The sequence below is a fragment of the Scyliorhinus torazame genome, chromosome 4 (genome assembly GCF_047496885.1).
Source record: "Scyliorhinus torazame isolate Kashiwa2021f chromosome 4, sScyTor2.1, whole genome shotgun sequence".
NCBI lineage: Eukaryota > Metazoa > Chordata > Chondrichthyes > Carcharhiniformes > Scyliorhinidae > Scyliorhinus > Scyliorhinus torazame.
This window is the reverse complement of record NC_092710.1, coordinates 17,830,264-17,847,863: the sequence shown is the minus strand read 5'-3', so window position 1 is coordinate 17,847,863 and position 17,600 is coordinate 17,830,264.

Sequence of the window (17,600 nt, the reverse complement as noted above, 5' to 3'; positions counted from 1 at the left end):
TGTATGGAAATCAAGGGGCCATCAGTTCCGAATGCAATAGTGCTGGAGGGTCTGTACTGAGGGAGTGCTGCACTGTCAGAGGGACCGTACTGAGGAAGTGCTGCACTGTCAGAGGGTCAGTACTGAGGGAGTGCTGCACTGTCAGAGAGACGGTCAGTACTGAGGGAGTGCTGCACTGTCAGAGGGCCAGTACTGAGGGAGTGCTGCACTGTCAAAGGGTCATTACTGAGGGAGTGCAGCACTGTCAGAGGGTCAGTACTGAGGGAGTGCTGCGCTGTCAGAGGGTCAGTACTGAGGGATGCTGCACTGTCAGAGGATCAGTACTGAGGGAGAGCTGCACTGTCAGAGGATCAGTACTGAGGGAGTGCTGCACTGTCAAAGGGTCATTACTGAGGGAGTGCAGCACTGTCAGAGGGTCAGTACTGAGGGAGAGCTGCACTGTCAGAGGGTCAGTACTGAGGGAGTGCTGCGCTGTCAGAGGGTCACTATTGAGGATGTGCTGCACTGTCAGAGGCTCAGTACTTAGGGATGCTGCGCTGTCAGAGGGTCAGTACTGAGGGAGTGCTGCATTGTCAGAGGGTCAGTACTGAGGGAATGCTGCACTGTCAGAGGGTCAGTATTGAGGGAGAGCTGCACTGTCAGAGAGTCAGGACTGAGGGAGTGCTGCGCTGTCGGAGGTTCTGTACTGAGGGAGTGCTGCACTGTCAGAGGGTCAGTACTGAGGGAATGCTGCACTGTCAGAGGGTCAGTATTGAGGGAGAGCTGCACTTTCAGAGGCTCAGTACTGAGGGAGTGCTGCCCTGTCAGAGGGTCAGTACTGAGGGAATGCTGCACTGTCAGAGGGTCAGTATTGAGGGAGTGCTGCACTGTCGGAGGATCAGTACTGAGGGAGTGCTGCACTGTCAGAGAGTCAGTACAGAGGGCGTGCTGCACTGTCAGAGGGTCAGTACTGAGGGAGAGCTGCACTGTCAGAGGGTCAGTACTGAGGGAATGCTGCACTGTCAGAGGGTAAGTACTGAGGGAATGCTGCACTGTCAGAGGGTCAGTACTGAGGGAGTGCTGCACTGTCAGAGGGTCAGTATTGAGGGAGAGTTGCACTGTCAGAGGATCAGTACTGAGGGAGTGCTGCACTGTCAGAGGGTCAGTCCTGAGGGAGTGCTGCACTGTCAGAGGGTCAGTACTGAGGGAGTGCTGCACTGTCAGAGTGTCAGTACTGAGGGAGTGCTGCACTGTCAGAGGGTCAGTACTGAGGGAGTGCTGCACTGTCAGAGGGTCAGTACGGAGGGAGTGCTGCACTGTCAGAGGGTCAGTACTGAGGGAGTGCTGCACTGTCAGAGGGTCAGTACTGAGGGAGTGCTGTACTGTCAGAGGGTCATTACTGAGGGAGTGCTGCACTGTCAGAGGGTCAGTACTGAGGGAGTGCTGCACTGTCAGAGGGTCAGTACTGAGGGAGTGCTGCACTGTCAGAGGGTCAGTACTGAGGGACTGCTGCACTGTCAGAGGGTCAGTACTGAGGGAGTGCTGCACTGTCAGAGGGTCAGTACTGAAGGAGTCCTGCACTGTCAGAGGGCCAGTACTGAGGGAGTGCTGCACTGTCAGAGGGCCAGTACTGCGGGAGTGCTGCACTGTCAGAGGGTCAGTGCTGAGGGTGTGCTGCACTGTCAGAGGGTCAGTACTGAGGGAGTGCTGCACTGTCAGAGGGTCAGTACTGAGTGAGTGCTGCACTGTCAGAGGGCCAGTACTGCGGGAGTGCTGCACTGTCAGAGGGTCAGTGCTGAGGGTGTGCTGCACTGTCAGAGGGACAGTACTGAGGGTGTGCTGCACTGTCAGAGGGTCAGTACTGAGGGAGTGCTGCACTGTCAGAGGGTTAGTACTGAGGGGGTGCTGCACTGTGTGAGGGTCAGTACTGAGGGAGTGCTGCACTGTCAGAGGGCCAGTACTGCGGGAGTGCTGCACTGTCAGAGGGTCAGTACTGAGGGTGTGCTGCACTGTCAGAGGGTCAGTACTGAAGGAGTGCTGCACTGTCAGAGGGTTAGTACTGAGGGGGTGCTGAACTGTGTGAGGGTCAGTACTGAGGGAGTGCTGCACTGTCAGAGGGTCAGTACTGAGGGAGCGCTGCACTGTCAGAGGGTCAGTACTGAGCGAGTGCTGCACTGTCAGAGGGCCAGTACTGCGGGAGTGCTGCACTGTCAGAGGGTCAGTACTGAGGGAGTGCTGCACTGTCAGAGGGTTAGTACTGAGGGGGTGCTGCACTGTGTGAGAGTCAGTACTGAGGGAGTGCTGCACTGTCAGTGGGTCAGTACTGAGGGTGTGCTGCACTGTCAGAGGGTCAGTACTGAGGGAGTGCTGCACTGTCAGAGGGTCAGTACTGAGGGAGTGCTGCACTGTCAGAGGGCCAGTACTGCGGGAGTGCTGCACTGTCAGAGGGTCAGTACTGAGGGTGTGCTGCACTGTCAGAGGGTCAGTACTGAAGGAGTGCTGCACTGTCAGAGAGTCAGTACTGAGGGAGTGCTGCACTGTGTGAGGGTCAGTACTGAGGGAGTGCTGCACTGTCAGAGGGTCAGTACTGAGGGAGCGCTGCACTGTCAGAGGGTCAGTACTGAGGGAGTGCTGCACTGTGTGAGGGTCAGTACTGAGGGAGTGCTGCACTGTCAGAGGGTCAGTACTGAGGGAGTGCTGCACTGTCAGAGGGCCAGTACTGCGGGAGTGCTGCACTGTCAGAGGGTCAGTACTGAGGGAGTGCTGCACTGTCAGAGGGTTAGTACTGAGGGGGTGCTGCACTGTGTGAGAGTCAGTACTGAGGGAGTGCTGCACTGTCAGTGGGTCAGTACTGAGGGAGTGCTGCACTGTCAGAGGGCCAGTACTGCGGGAGTGCTGCACTGTCAGAGGGTCAGTACTGAGGGAGTGCTGCACTGTCAGAGGGTTAGTACTGAGGGGGTGCTGCACTGTGTGAGAGTCAGTACTGAGGGAGTGCTGCACTGTCAGTGGGTCAGTACTGAGGGTGTGCTGCACTGTCAGAGGGTCAGTACTGAGGGAGTGCTGCACTGTCAGAGGGTTAGTACTGAGGGGGTGCTGCACTGCGTGAGAGTCAGTACTGAGGGAGTGCTGCACTGTCAGAGGGTCAGTGCTGAGGGAGTGCTGCACTGTCAGAGGGTCAGTACTGAGGGAGTGCTGCACTGTCAGAGGGTCAGTACTGAGGGAGTGCCGCACTGTCAGAGAGTCAGTACTGAGGGAGTGCTGCACTGTCAGAGGGTCAGTACTGAGGGAGTGCTGCACTGTCAGAGGGTCAGTACTGAGGGAGTGCTGCACTGTCAGAGGGTTAGTACTGAGGGAGTGCTGCACTGTCAGAGGGTCAGTACTGAGGGTGTGCTGCACTGTCAGAGGGTCAGTACTGAGGGAGTGCTGCACTGTCAGAGGGTTAGTACTGAGGGAGTGCTGCACTGTCAGAGGGTCAGTACTGAGGGAGTGCTGCACTGTCAGAGGGTCAGTACTGAGGGAGTGCTGCACTGTCAGAGGGTCAGTACTGAGGGAGTGCTGCACTGTCAGAGGGTTAGTACTGAGGGAGTGCTGCACTGTCAGAGGGTCAGTACTGAGGGTGTGCTGCACTGTCAGAGGGTCAGTACTGAGGGACTGCTGCACTGTCAGAGGGTCAGTACTGAGGGAGTGCTGCACTGTCAGAGGGTCAGTACTGAGGGAGTGCAGCACTGTCAGAGGGTTAGTACTGAGGGGGTGCTGCACTGTCAGAGGGTCAGTACTGAGGGAATGCTGCACTGTCAGAGGGTCAGTACTGAAGGAGTCCTGCACTGTCAGAGGGCCAGTACTGAGGGAGTGCTGCACTGTCAGAGGGCCAGTAGTGCGGGAGTGCTGCACTGTCAGAGGGTCAGTGCTGAGGGTGTGCTGCACTGTCAGAGGGTCAGTACTGAGGGAGTGCTGCACTGTCAGAGGGTCAGTACTGAGTGAGTGCTGCACTGTCAGAGGGCCAGTACTGCGGGAGTGCTGCACTGTCAGAGGGTCAGTGCTGAGGGTGTGCTGCACTGTCAGAGGGACAGTACTGAGGGTGTGCTGCACTGTCAGAGGGTCAGTACTGAGGGAGTGCTGCACTGTCAGAGGGTTAGTACTGAGGGGGTGCTGCACTGTGTGAGGGTCAGTACTGAGGGAGTGCTGCACTGTCAGAGGGCCAGTACTGCGGGAGTGCTGCACTGTCAGAGGGTCAGTACTGAGGGTGTGCTGCACTGTCAGAGGGTCAGTACTGAAGGAGTGCTGCACTGTCAGAGGGTTAGTACTGAGGGGGTGCTGCACTGTGTGAGGGTCAGTACTGAGGGAGTGCTGCACTGTCAGAGGGTCAGTACTGAGGGAGCGCTGCACTGTCAGAGGGTCAGTACTGAGCGAGTGCTGCACTGTCAGAGGGCCAGTACTGCGGGAGTGCTGCACTGTCAGAGGGTCAGTACTGAGGGAGTGCTGCACTGTCAGAGGGTTAGTACTGAGGGGGTGCTGCACTGTGTGAGAGTCAGTACTGAGGGAGTGCTGCACTGTCAGTGGGTCAGTACTGAGGGTGTGCTGCACTGTCAGAGGGTCAGTACTGAGGGAGTGCTGCACTGTCAGAGGGTCAGTACTGAGGGAGTGCTGTACTGTCAGAGGGACAGTACTGAGGGTGTGCTGCACTGTCAGAGGGTCAGTACTGAGGGAGTGCTGCACTGTCAGAGGGTTAGTACTGAGGGGGTGCTGCACTGTGTGAGGGTCAGTACTGAGGGAGTGCTGCACTGTCAGAGGGCCAGTACTGCGGGAGTGCTGCACTGTCAGAGGGTCAGTACTGAGGGTGTGCTGCACTGTCAGAGGGTCAGTACTGAAGGAGTGCTGCACTGTCAGAGAGTCAGTACTGAGGGAGTGCTGCACTGTGTGAGGGTCAGTACTGAGGGAGTGCTGCACTGTCAGAGGGTCAGTACTGAGGGAGCGCTGCACTGTCAGAGGGTCAGTACTGAGGGAGTGCTGCACTGTGTGAGGGTCAGTACTGAGGGAGTGCTGCACTGTCAGAGGGTCAGTACTGAGGGAGTGCTGCACTGTCAGAGGGCCAGTACTGCGGGAGTGCTGCACTGTCAGAGGGTCAGTACTGAGGGAGTGCTGCACTGTCAGAGGGTTAGTACTGAGGGGGTGCTGCACTGTGTGAGAGTCAGTACTGAGGGAGTGCTGCACTGTCAGTGGGTCAGTACTGAGGGAGTGCTGCACTGTCAGAGGGCCAGTACTGCGGGAGTGCTGCACTGTCAGAGGGTCAGTACTGAGGGAGTGCTGCACTGTCAGAGGGTTAGTACTGAGGGGGTGCTGCACTGTGTGAGAGTCAGTACTGAGGGAGTGCTGCACTGTCAGTGGGTCAGTACTGAGGGTGTGCTGCACTGTCAGAGGGTCAGTACTGAGGGAGTGCTGCACTGTCAGAGGGTTAGTACTGAGGGGGTGCTGCACTGTGTGAGAGTCAGTACTGAGGGAGTGCTGCACTGTCAGAGGGTCAGTGCTGAGGGAGTGCTGCACTGTCAGAGGGTCAGTACTGAGGGAGTGCTGCACTGTCAGAGGGTCAGTACTGAGGGAGTGCCGCACTGTCAGAGAGTCAGTACTGAGGGAGTGCTGCACTGTCAGAGGGTCAGTACTGAGGGAGTGCTGCACTGTCAGAGGGTCAGTACTGAGGGAGTGCTGCACTGTCAGAGGGTCAGTACTGAGGGAGTGCTGCACTGTCAGAGGGTTAGTACTGAGGGAGTGCTGCACTGTCAGAGGGTCTGTACTGAGGGAGTGCTGCACTGTCAGAGGGTCAGTACTGAGGGAGTGCTGCACTGTCAGAGGGTCAGTACTGAGGGAGTGCTGCACTGTCAGAGGGTTAGTACTGAGGGAGTGCTGCACTGTCAGAGGGTCAGTACTGAGGGTGTGCTGCACTGTCAGAGGGTCAGTACTGAGGGACTGCTGCACTGTCAGAGGGTCAGTACTGAGGGAGTGCTGCACTGTCAGAGGGTCAGTACTGAGGGAGTGCTGCACTGTCAGAGGGTCAGTACTGAGGGAGTGCTGCACTGTCAGTGGGTTAGTACTGAGGGAGTGCTGCACTGTGTGAGAGTCAGTACTGAGGGAGTGCTGCACTGTGTGAGAGTCAGTACTGAGGGAGTGCTGCACTGTCAGAGGGTCAGTACTGAGGGAGTGCTGCACTGTGTGAGAGTCAGTACTGAGGGAGTGCTGCACTGTCAGTGGGTCAGTACTGAGGGAGTGCTGCACTGTCAGAGGGTCAGTACTGAGGGAGTGCAGCACTGTCAGAGGGTTAGTACTGAGGGGGTGCTGCACTGTGTGAGAGTCAGTACTGAGGGAGTGCTGCACTGTCAGTGGGTTAGTACTGAGGGAGTGCTGCACTGTCAGAGGGTCAGTACTGAGGGAGTGCTGCACTGTCAGAGGGTCAGTACTGAGGGAGTGCTGCACTGTCAGAGGGTCAGTACTGAGGGAGTGCTGCACTGTCAGAGGGTCAGTACTGAGGGAGTACTGCATTGTCAGAGGGTCAGTACTGAGGGAGTGCTGCACTGTCAGAGGGTCAATACTGAGGGAGTGCTGCACTGTCAGGGGGTCAGTACTGAGGGAGTGCTGCACTGTCAGAGTGTCAATACTGCGGAAATGCTGCACTGTCAGAGGGTCACTATTGAGGAAGTGCTGCACTGTCAGAGGGTCAGTACTGAGGGAGTGCTGCACTGTCAGAGGTTCTGTACTGAGGGAGAGCTGCAATGTCAGAGGGTCAGTACTGAGGAAGTGCTGCACTGTCAGAGGGTCAGTACTGAAGGAATGCTGCACTGTCAGAGGGTCAGTACTGAGGGAGTGCTGCACTGTCAGAGGGTCAGTACTGAGGGAGTGCTGCACTGTCAGGGTCAGTACTGAGGGAGTGCTGCACTGTCAGAGGGTCAGTACTGAGGGAGAGCTGCACTGTCAGAGGGTCAGTACTGAGGGAGTGCTGCACTGTCAGAGGGTCAGTACTGAGGGAGTGCTGCACTGTCAGAGGGTCAGTACTGAGGGAATGCTGCACTGTCAGAGGGTCAGTACTGAGGGAGTGCTGCACTGTCAGAGGGTCAGTACTGAGGGAATGCTGCACTGTCAGAGAGTCAGTACAGAGGGCGTGCTGCACTGTCAGAGGGTCAGTACTGAGGGAGTGCTGCACTGTCAGAGCGGTCAATACTGAGGGAGTGCAGCACTGTCAGAGGGGTCAGTACTGAGGGAGTGCAGCACTGTCAGTGGCGTCAGTACTGAGGGAGCGCAGAACTGTCAGAGGGGCCAATACTGAGGGAGTGCAGCACTGTCAGAGGGTCAGTACTGAGGGAGTGCTGCACTGTCAGAGGGTCAGTACTGAGGGAGTGCGGCACTGTCAGAGGGTCAGTACTGAGGGAGTGCTGCACTATCAGAGGGACCGTACTGAGGAAGTGCTGCACTGTCAGAGGGTCACTACTGAGGGAGTGCTGCACTGTCAGAGGGTCAGTACTGAGGGAGTGCTGCACTGTCAGAGGGTCAGTACTGAAGGAGTCCTGCACTGTCAGAGGGCCAGTACTGAGGGAGTGCTGCACTGTCAGAGGGCCAGTACTGCGGGAGTGCTGCACTGTCAGAGGGTCAGTGCTGAGGGTGTGCTGCACTGTCAGAGGGTCAGTACTGAGGGAGTGCTGCACTGTCAGAGGGTCAGTACTGAGGGAGTGCTGCACTGTCAGAGGGTCAGTACTGAGGGAGTGCTGCACTGTCAGAGGGTCAGTACTGAGGGAGTGCTGTACTGTCAGAGGGACAGTACTGAGGGTGTGCTGCACTGTCAGAGGGTCAGTACTGAGGGAGTGCTGCACTGTCAGAGGGTTAGTACTGAGGGGGTGCTGCACTGTGTGAGGGTCAGTACTGAGGGAGTGCTGCACTGTCAGAGGGCCAGTACTGCGGGAGTGCTGCACTGTCAGAGGGTCAGTACTGAGGGTGTGCTGCACTGTCAGAGGGTCAGTACTGAAGGAGTGCTGCACTGTCAGAGAGTCAGTACTGAGGGAGTGCTGCACTGTGTGAGGGTCAGTACTGAGGGAGTGCTGCACTGTCAGAGGGTCAGTACTGAGGGAGCGCTGCACTGTCAGAGGGTCAGTACTGAGGGAGTGCTGCACTGTGTGAGGGTCAGTACTGAGGGAGTGCTGCACTGTCAGAGGGTCAGTACTGAGGGAGTGCTGCACTGTCAGAGGGCCAGTACTGCGGGAGTGCTGCACTGTCAGAGGGTCAGTACTGAGGGAGTGCTGCACTGTCAGAGGGTTAGTACTGAGGGGTTGCTGCACTGTGTGAGAGTCAGTACTGAGGGAGTGCTGCACTGTCAGTGGGTCAGTACTGAGGGAGTGCTGCACTGTCAGAGGGCCAGTACTGCGGGAGTGCTGCACTGTCAGAGGGTCAGTACTGAGGGAGTGCTGCACTGTCAGAGGGTTAGTACTGAGGGGGTGCTGCACTGTGTGAGAGTCAGTACTGAGGGAGTGCTGCACTGTCAGTGGGTCAGTACTGAGGGTGTGCTGCACTGTCAGAGGGTCAGTACTGAGGGAGTGCTGCACTGTCAGAGGGTTAGTACTGAGGGGGTGCTGCACTGTGTGAGAGTCAGTACTGAGGGAGTGCTGCACTGTCAGAGGGTCAGTGCTGAGGGAGTGCTGCACTGTCAGAGGGTCAGTACTGAGGGAGTGCTGCACTGTCAGAGGGTCAGTACTGAGGGAGTGCCGCACTGTCAGAGAGTCAGTACTGAGGGAGTGCTGCACTGTCAGAGGGTCAGTACTGAGGGAGTGCTGCACTGTCAGAGGGTCAGTACTGAGGGAGTGCTGCACTGTCAGAGGGTTAGTACTGAGGGAGTGCTGCACTGTCAGAGGGTCAGTACTGAGGGTGTGCTGCACTGTCAGAGGGTCAGTACTGAGGGAGTGCTGCACTGTCAGAGGGTTAGTACTGAGGGAGTGCTGCACTGTCAGAGGGTCAGTACTGAGGGAGTGCTGCACTGTCAGAGGGTCAGTACTGAGGGAGTGCTGCACTGTCAGAGGGTCAGTACTGAGGGAGTGCTGCACTGTCAGAGGGTTAGTACTGAGGGAGTGCTGCACTGTCAGAGGGTCAGTACTGAGGGTGTGCTGCACTGTCAGAGGGTCAGTACTGAGGGACTGCTGCACTGTCAGAGGGTCAGTACTGAGGGAGTGCTGCACTGTCAGAGGGTCAGTACTGAGGGAGTGCAGCACTGTCAGAGGGTTAGTACTGAGGGGGTGCTGCACTGTCAGAGGGTCAGTACTGAGGGAATGCTGCACTGTCAGAGGGTCAGTACTGAAGGAGTCCTGCACTGTCAGAGGGCCAGTACTGAGGGAGTGCTGCACTGTCAGAGGGCCAGTACTGCGGGAGTGCTGCACTGTCAGAGGGTCAGTGCTGAGGGTGTGCTGCACTGTCAGAGGGTCAGTACTGAGGGAGTGCTGCACTGTCAGAGGGTCAGTACTGAGTGAGTGCTGCACTGTCAGAGGGCCAGTACTGCGGGAGTGCTGCACTGTCAGAGGGTCAGTGCTGAGGGTGTGCTGCACTGTCAGAGGGACAGTACTGAGGGTGTGCTGCACTGTCAGAGGGTCAGTACTGAGGGAGTGCTGCACTGTCAGAGGGTTAGTACTGAGGGGGTGCTGCACTGTGTGAGGGTCAGTACTGAGGGAGTGCTGCACTGTCAGAGGGCCAGTACTGCGGGAGTGCTGCACTGTCAGAGGGTCAGTACTGAGGGTGTGCTGCACTGTCAGAGGGTCAGTACTGAAGGAGTGCTGCACTGTCATAGGGTTAGTACTGAGGGGGTGCTGCACTGTGTGAGGGTCAGTACTGAGGGAGTGCTGCACTGTCAGAGGGTCAGTACTGAGGGAGCGCTGCACTGTCAGAGGGTCAGTACTGAGCGAGTGCTGCACTGTCAGAGGGCCAGTACTGCGGGAGTGCTGCACTGTCAGAGGGTCAGTACTGAGGGAGTGCTGCACTGTCAGAGGGTTAGTACTGAGGGGGTGCTGCACTGTGTGAGAGTCAGTACTGAGGGAGTGCTGCACTGTCAGTGGGTCAGTACTGAGGGTGTGCTGCACTGTCAGAGGGTCAGTACTGAGGGAGTGCTGCACTGTCAGAGGGTCAGTACTGAGGGAGTGCTGCACTGTCAGAGGGTCAGTACTGAGGGAGTGCTGTACTGTCAGAGGGACAGTACTGAGGGTGTGCTGCACTGTCAGAGGGTCAGTACTGAGGGAGTGCTGCACTGTCAGAGGGTTAGTACTGAGGGGGTGCTGCACTGTGTGAGGGTCAGTACTGAGGGAGTGCTGCACTGTCAGAGGGCCAGTACTGCGGGAGTGCTGCACTGTCAGAGGGTCAGTACTGAGGGTGTGCTGCACTGTCAGAGGGTCAGTACTGAAGGAGTGCTGCACTGTCAGAGAGTCAGTACTGAGGGAGTGCTGCACTGTGTGAGGGTCAGTACTGAGGGAGTGCTGCACTGTCAGAGGGTCAGTACTGAGGGAGCGCTGCACTGTCAGAGGGTCAGTACTGAGGGAGTGCTGCACTGTGTGAGGGTCAGTACTGAGGGAGTGCTGCACTGTCAGAGGGTCAGTACTGAGGGAGTGCTGCACTGTCAGAGGGCCAGTACTGCGGGAGTGCTGCACTGTCAGAGGGTCAGTACTGAGGGAGTGCTGCACTGTCAGAGGGTTAGTACTGAGGGGGTGCTGCACTGTGTGAGAGTCAGTACTGAGGGAGTGCTGCACTGTCAGTGGGTCAGTACTGAGGGAGTGCTGCACTGTCAGAGGGCCAGTACTGCGGGAGTGCTGCACTGTCAGAGGGTCAGTACTGAGGGAGTGCTGCACTGTCAGAGGGTTAGTACTGAGGGGGTGCTGCACTGTGTGAGAGTCAGTACTGAGGGAGTGCTGCACTGTCAGTGGGTCAGTACTGAGGGTGTGCTGCACTGTCAGAGGGTCAGTACTGAGGGAGTGCTGCACTGTCAGAGGGTTAGTACTGAGGGGGTGCTGCACTGTGTGAGAGTCAGTACTGAGGGAGTGCTGCACTGTCAGAGGGTCAGTGCTGAGGGAGTGCTGCACTGTCAGAGGGTCAGTACTGAGGGAGTGCTGCACTGTCAGAGGGTCAGTACTGAGGGAGTGCCGCACTGTCAGAGAGTCAGTACTGAGGGAGTGCTGCACTGTCAGAGGGTCAGTACTGAGGGAGTGCTGCACTGTCAGAGGGTCAGTACTGAGGGAGTGCTGCACTGTCAGAGGGTCAGTACTGAGGGAGTGCTGCACTGTCAGAGGGTTAGTACTGAGGGAGTGCTGCACTGTCAGAGGGTCAGTACTGAGGGAGTGCTGCACTGTCAGAGGGTCAGTACTGAGGGAGTGCTGCACTGTCAGAGGGTCAGTACTGAGGGAGTGCTGCACTGTCAGAGGGTTAGTACTGAGGGAGTGCTGCACTGTCAGAGGGTCAGTACTGAGGGTGTGCTGCACTGTCAGAGGGTCAGTACTGAGGGACTGCTGCACTGTCAGAGGGTCAGTACTGAGGGAGTGCTGCACTGTCAGAGGGTCAGTACTGAGGGAGAGCTGCACTGTCAGAGGGTCAGTACTGAGGGAGTGCTGCACTGTCAGAGAGTCAGTACTGAGGGGGTGCTGCACTGTGTGAGAGTCAGTACTGAGGGAGTGCTGCACTGTCAGTGGGTTAGTACTGAGGGAGTGCTGCACTGTGTGAGAGTCAGTACTGAGGGAGTGCTGCACTGTGTGAGAGTCAGTACTGAGGGAGTGCTGCACTGTCAGAGGGTCAGTACTGAGGGAGTGCTGCACTGTGTGAGAGTCAGTACTGAGGGAGTGCTGCACTGTCAGTGGGTCAGTACTGAGGGAGTGCTGCACTGTCAGAGGGTCAGTACTGAGGGAGTGCAGCACTGTCAGAGGGTTAGTACTGAGGGGGTGCTGCACTGTGTGAGAGTCAGTACTGAGGGAGTGCTGCACTGTCAGTGGGTTAGTACTGAGGGAGTGCTGCACTGTCAGAGGGTCAGTACTGAGGGAGTGCTGCACTGTCAGAGGGTCAGTACTGAGGGAGTGCTGCACTGTCAGAGGGTCAGTACTGAGGGAGTGCTGCACTGTCAGAGGGTCAGTACTGAGGGAGTACTGCATTGTCAGAGGGTCAGTACTGAGGGAGTGCTGCACTGTCAGAGGGTCAATACTGAGGGAGTGCTGCACTGTCAGGGGGTCAGTACTGAGGGAGTGCTGCACTGTCAGAGGATCAGTACTGAGGGAGTGCTGCACTGTCAAAGGGTCATTACTGAGGGAGTGCTGCACTGTCAGAGTGTCAATACTGCGGAAATGCTGCACTGTCAGAGGGTCACTATTGAGGAAGTGCTGCACTGTCAGAGGCTCAGTACAGAGGGAGTGCTGCACTGTCAGAGGTTCTGTACTGAGGGAGAGCTGCAATGTCAGAGGGTCAGTCCTGAGGAAGTGCTGCACTGTCAGAGGGTCAGTACTGAAGGAATGCTGCACTGTCAGAGGGTCAGTACTGAGGGAGTGCTGCACTGTCAGAGGGTCAGTACTGAGGGAGTGCTGCACTGTCAGGGTCAGTACTGAGGGAGTGCTGCACTGTCAGAGGGTCAGTACTGAGGGAGAGCTGCACTGTCAGAGGGTCAGTACTGAGGGAGTGCTGCACTGTCAGAGGGTCAGTACTGAGGGAGTGCTGCACTGTCAGAGGGTCAGTACTGAGGGAATGCTGCACTGTCAGAGGGTCAGTACTGAGGGAGTGCTGCACTGTCAGAGGGTCAGTACTGAAGGAGTGCTGCACTGTCAGAGGGTTAGTACTGAGGGGGTGCTGCACTGTGTGAGGGTCAGTACTGAGGGAGTGCTGCACTGTCAGAGGGTCAGTACTGAGGGAGCGCTGCACTGTCAGAGGGTCAGTACTGAGCGAGTGCTGCACTGTCAGAGGGCCAGTACTGCGGGAGTGCTGCACTGTCAGAGGGTCAGTACTGAGGGAGTGCTGCACTGTCAGAGGGTTAGTACTGAGGGGGTGCTGCACTGTGTGAGAGTCAGTACTGAGGGAGTGCTGCACTGTCAGTGGGTCAGTACTGAGGGTGTGCTGCACTGTCAGAGGGTCAGTACTGAGGGAGTGCTGCACTGTCAGAGGGTCAGTACTGAGGGAGTGCTGCACTGTCAGAGGGTCAGTACTGAGGGAGTGCTGTACTGTCAGAGGGACAGTACTGAGGGTGTGCTGCACTGTCAGAGGGTCAGTACTGAGGGAGTGCTGCACTGTCAGAGGGTTAGTACTGAGGGGGTGCTGCACTGTGTGAGGGTCAGTACTGAGGGAGTGCTGCACTGTCAGAGGGCCAGTACTGCGGGAGTGCTGCACTGTCAGAGGGTCAGTACTGAGGGTGTGCTGCACTGTCAGAGGGTCAGTACTGAAGGAGTGCTGCACTGTCAGAGAGTCAGTACTGAGGGAGTGCTGCACTGTGTGAGGGTCAGTACTGAGGGAGTGCTGCACTGTCAGAGGGTCAGTACTGAGGGAGCGCTGCACTGTCAGAGGGTCAGTACTGAGGGAGTGCTGCACTGTGTGAGGGTCAGTACTGAGGGAGTGCTGCACTGTCAGAGGGTCAGTACTGAGGGAGTGCTGCACTGTCAGAGGGCCAGTACTGCGGGAGTGCTGCACTGTCAGAGGGTCAGTACTGAGGGAGTGCTGCACTGTCAGAGGGTTAGTACTGAGGGGGTGCTGCACTGTGTGAGAGTCAGTACTGAGGGAGTGCTGCACTGTCAGTGGGTCAGTACTGAGGGAGTGCTGCACTGTCAGAGGGCCAGTACTGCGGGAGTGCTGCACTGTCAGAGGGTCAGTACTGAGGGAGTGCTGCACTGTCAGAGGGTTAGTACTGAGGGGGTGCTGCACTGTGTGAGAGTCAGTACTGAGGGAGTGCTGCACTGTCAGTGGGTCAGTACTGAGGGTGTGCTGCACTGTCAGAGGGTCAGTACTGAGGGAGTGCTGCACTGTCAGAGGGTTAGTACTGAGGGGGTGCTGCACTGTGTGAGAGTCAGTACTGAGGGAGTGCTGCACTGTCAGAGGGTCAGTGCTGAGGGAGTGCTGCACTGTCAGAGGGTCAGTACTGAGGGAGTGCTGCACTGTCAGAGGGTCAGTACTGAGGGAGTGCCGCACTGTCAGAGAGTCAGTACTGAGGGAGTGCTGCACTGTCAGAGGGTCAGTACTGAGGGAGTGCTGCACTGTCAGAGGGTCAGTACTGAGGGAGTGCTGCACTGTCAGAGGGTCAGTACTGAGGGAGTGCTGCACTGTCAGAGGGTTAGTACTGAGGGAGTGCTGCACTGTCAGAGGGTCAGTACTGAGGGAGTGCTGCACTGTCAGAGGGTCAGCACTGAGGGAGTGCTGCACTGTCAGAGGGTCAGTACTGAGGGAGTGCTGCACTGTCAGAGGGTTAGTACTGAGGGAGTGCTGCACTGTCAGAGGGTCAGTACTGAGGGTGTGCTGCACTGTCAGAGGGTCAGTACTTAGGGACTGCTGCACTGTCAGAGGGTCAGTACTGAGGGAGTGCTGCACTGTCAGAGGGTCAGTACTGAGGGAGAGCTGCACTGTCAGAGGGTCAGTACTGAGGGAGTGCTGCACTGTCAGAGAGTCAGTACTGAGGGGGTGCTGCACTGTGTGAGAGTCAGTACTGAGGGAGTGCTGCACTGTCAGTGGGTTAGTACTGAGGGAGTGCTGCACTGTGTGAGAGTCAGTACTGAGGGAGTGCTGCACTGTGTGAGAGTCAGTACTGAGGGAGTGCTGCACTGTCAGAGGGTCAGTACTGAGGGAGTGCTGCACTGTGTGAGAGTCAGTACTGAGGGAGTGCTGCACTGTCAGTGGGTCAGTACTGAGGGAGTGCTGCACTGTCAGAGGGTCAGTACTGAGGGAGTGCAGCACTGTCAGAGGGTTAGTACTGAGGGGGTGCTGCACTGTGTGAGAGTCAGTACTGAGGGAGTGCTGCACTGTCAGTGGGTTAGTACTGAGGGAGTGCTGCACTGTCAGAGGGTCAGTACTGAGGGAGTGCTGCACTGTCAGAGGGTCAGTACTGAGGGAGTGCTGCACTGTCAGAGGGTCAGTACTGAGGGAGTGCTGCACTGTCAGAGGGTCAGTACTGAGGGAGTACTGCATTGTCAGAGGGTCAGTACTGAGGGAGTGCTGCACTGTCAGAGGGTCAATACTGAGGGAGTGCTGCACTGTCAGGGGGTCAGTACTGAGGGAGTGCTGCACTGTCAGAGGATCAGTACTGAGGGAGTGCTGCACTGTCAAAGGGTCATTACTGAGGGAGTGCTGCACTGTCAGAGTGTCAATACTGCGGAAATGCTGCACTGTCAGAGGGTCACTATTGAGGAAGTGCTGCACTGTCAGAGGCTCAGTACTGAGGGAGTGCTGCACTGTCAGAGGTTCTGTACTGAGGGAGAGCTGCAATGTCAGAGGGTCAGTACTGAGGAAGTGCTGCACTGTCAGAGGGTCAGTACTGAAGGAATGCTGCACTGTCAGAGGGTCAGTACTGAGGGAGTGCTGCACTGTCAGAGGGTCAGTACTGAGGGAGTGCTGCACTGTCAGGGTCAGTACTGAGGGAGTGCTGCACTGTCAGAGGGTCAGTACTGAGGGAGAGCTGCACTGTCAGAGGGTCAGTACTGAGGGAGTGCTGCACTGTCAGAGGGTCAGTACTGAGGGAGTGCTGCACTGTCAGAGGGTCAGTACTGAGGGAATGCTGCACTGTCAGAGGGTCAGTACTGAGGGAGTGCTGCACTGTCAGAGGGTCAGTACTGAGGGAATGCTGCACTGTCAGAGAGTCAGTACAGAGGGCGTGCTGCACTGTCAGAGGGTCAGTACTGAGGGAGTGCTGCACTGTCAGAGCGGTCAATACTGAGGGAGTGCAGCACTGTCAGAGGGGTCAGTACTGAGGGAGTGCAGCACTGTCAGTGGGGTCAGTACTGAGGGAGCGCAGAACTGTCAGAGGGGCCAATACTGAGGGAGTGCAGCACTGTCAGAGGGTCAGTACTGAGGGAGTGCTGCACTGTCAGAGGGTCAGTACTGAGGGAGTGCGGCACTGTCAGAGGGTCAGTACTGAGGGAGTGCTGCACTATCAGAGGGACCGTACTGAGGAAGTGCTGCACTGTCAGAGGGTCACTACTGAGGGAGTGCTGCACTGTCAGAGGGTCAGTACTGAGGGAGTGCTGCACTGTCAGAGGGTCATTACTGCGGGAGTGCTGCACTGTCAGAGGGTCAGTACTGAGGAAGTGCTGCACTGTCAGAGGGTCACTACTGAGGGAGTGCTGCACTGTCAGAGGGTCAGTACTGAGGGAGTGCTGCACTGTCAGAGGGTCATTACTGCGGGAGTGCTGCACTGTCAGAGGGTCAGTACTGAGGGAGTGCTGCACTGTCAGAGGGTCAGTACTGAGGGAGTGCTGCACTGTCAGAGGGTCAGTACTGAGGGACTGCTGCACTGTCAGAGAGTCAGTACTGAGGGAGTGCTGCACTGTCAGAGGGTCAGTACTGAGGGAGTGCTGCACTGTCAGAGGGTCAGTACTGAGGGAGTGCTGCACTGTCAGAGGGTCAGTACTGAGGGACTGCTGCACTGTCAGAGGGTCAGTACTGAGGGACTGCTGCACTGTCAGAGGGTCAGTACTGAGGGAGTGCTGCACTGTCAGAGGGTCAGTACTGAGGGACTGCTGCACTGTCAGAGGGTCAGTACTGAAGGAGTGCTGCACTGTCAGAGGGTTAGTACTGAGGGGGTGCTGCACTGTCAGAGGGTCAGTACTGAGGGAGTGCTGCACTGTCAGAGGGTCAGTACTGAGGGAGTGCTGCACTGTCAGAGGGTCAGTACTGAAGGAGTGCTGCACTGTCAGAGGGTTAGTACTGAGGGGGTGCTGCACTGTGTGAGGGTCAGTACTGAGGGAGTGCTGCACTGTCAGAGGGTCAGTACTGAGGGAGTGCTGCACTGTCAGAGGGTCAGTACTGAAGGAATGCTGCACTGTCAGAGGGTCAGTACTGAGGGAGTGCTGCACTGTCAGAGGGTCAGTACTGAGCAAATGCTGCACTGTCAGAGGGTCAGTACTGAGGGTGTGCTGCACTGTCAGAGGGTCAGTACTGAGGGAGTGCGGCACTGTCAGAGGGTTAGTACTGAGGGGGTGCTGCACTGTGTGAGAGTCAGTACTGAGGGAGTGCTGCACTGTCAGAGGGTCAGTACTGAGGGAGTGCTGCACTGTCAGAGGGTCAGTACTGAGGGAGTGCTGCACTGTCAGAGTGTCAGTACTGAGGGAGTGCTGCACTGTCAGAGGGTCAGTACTGAGGGAGTACTGCATTGTCAGAGGGTCAGTCCTGAGGGAGTGCTGCACTGTCAGAGGGTTAATACTGAGGGAGTGCTGCACTGTCAGAGGGTCAGTACTGAGGGAGTGCTGCACTGTCAGAGGATCAGTACTGAGGGAGTGCTGCACTGTCAAAGGGTCATTACTGAGGGAGTGCTGCACTGTCAGAGCGTCAGTGCTGAGGGAGAGCTGCAAATTCAGAGTGTCAATACTGCGGAAATGCTGCACTGTCAGAGGGTGTAGAGGGTGCCATCTCTGCTACTCCACTACTGGGCCGATATCTGGGGTTTGAGT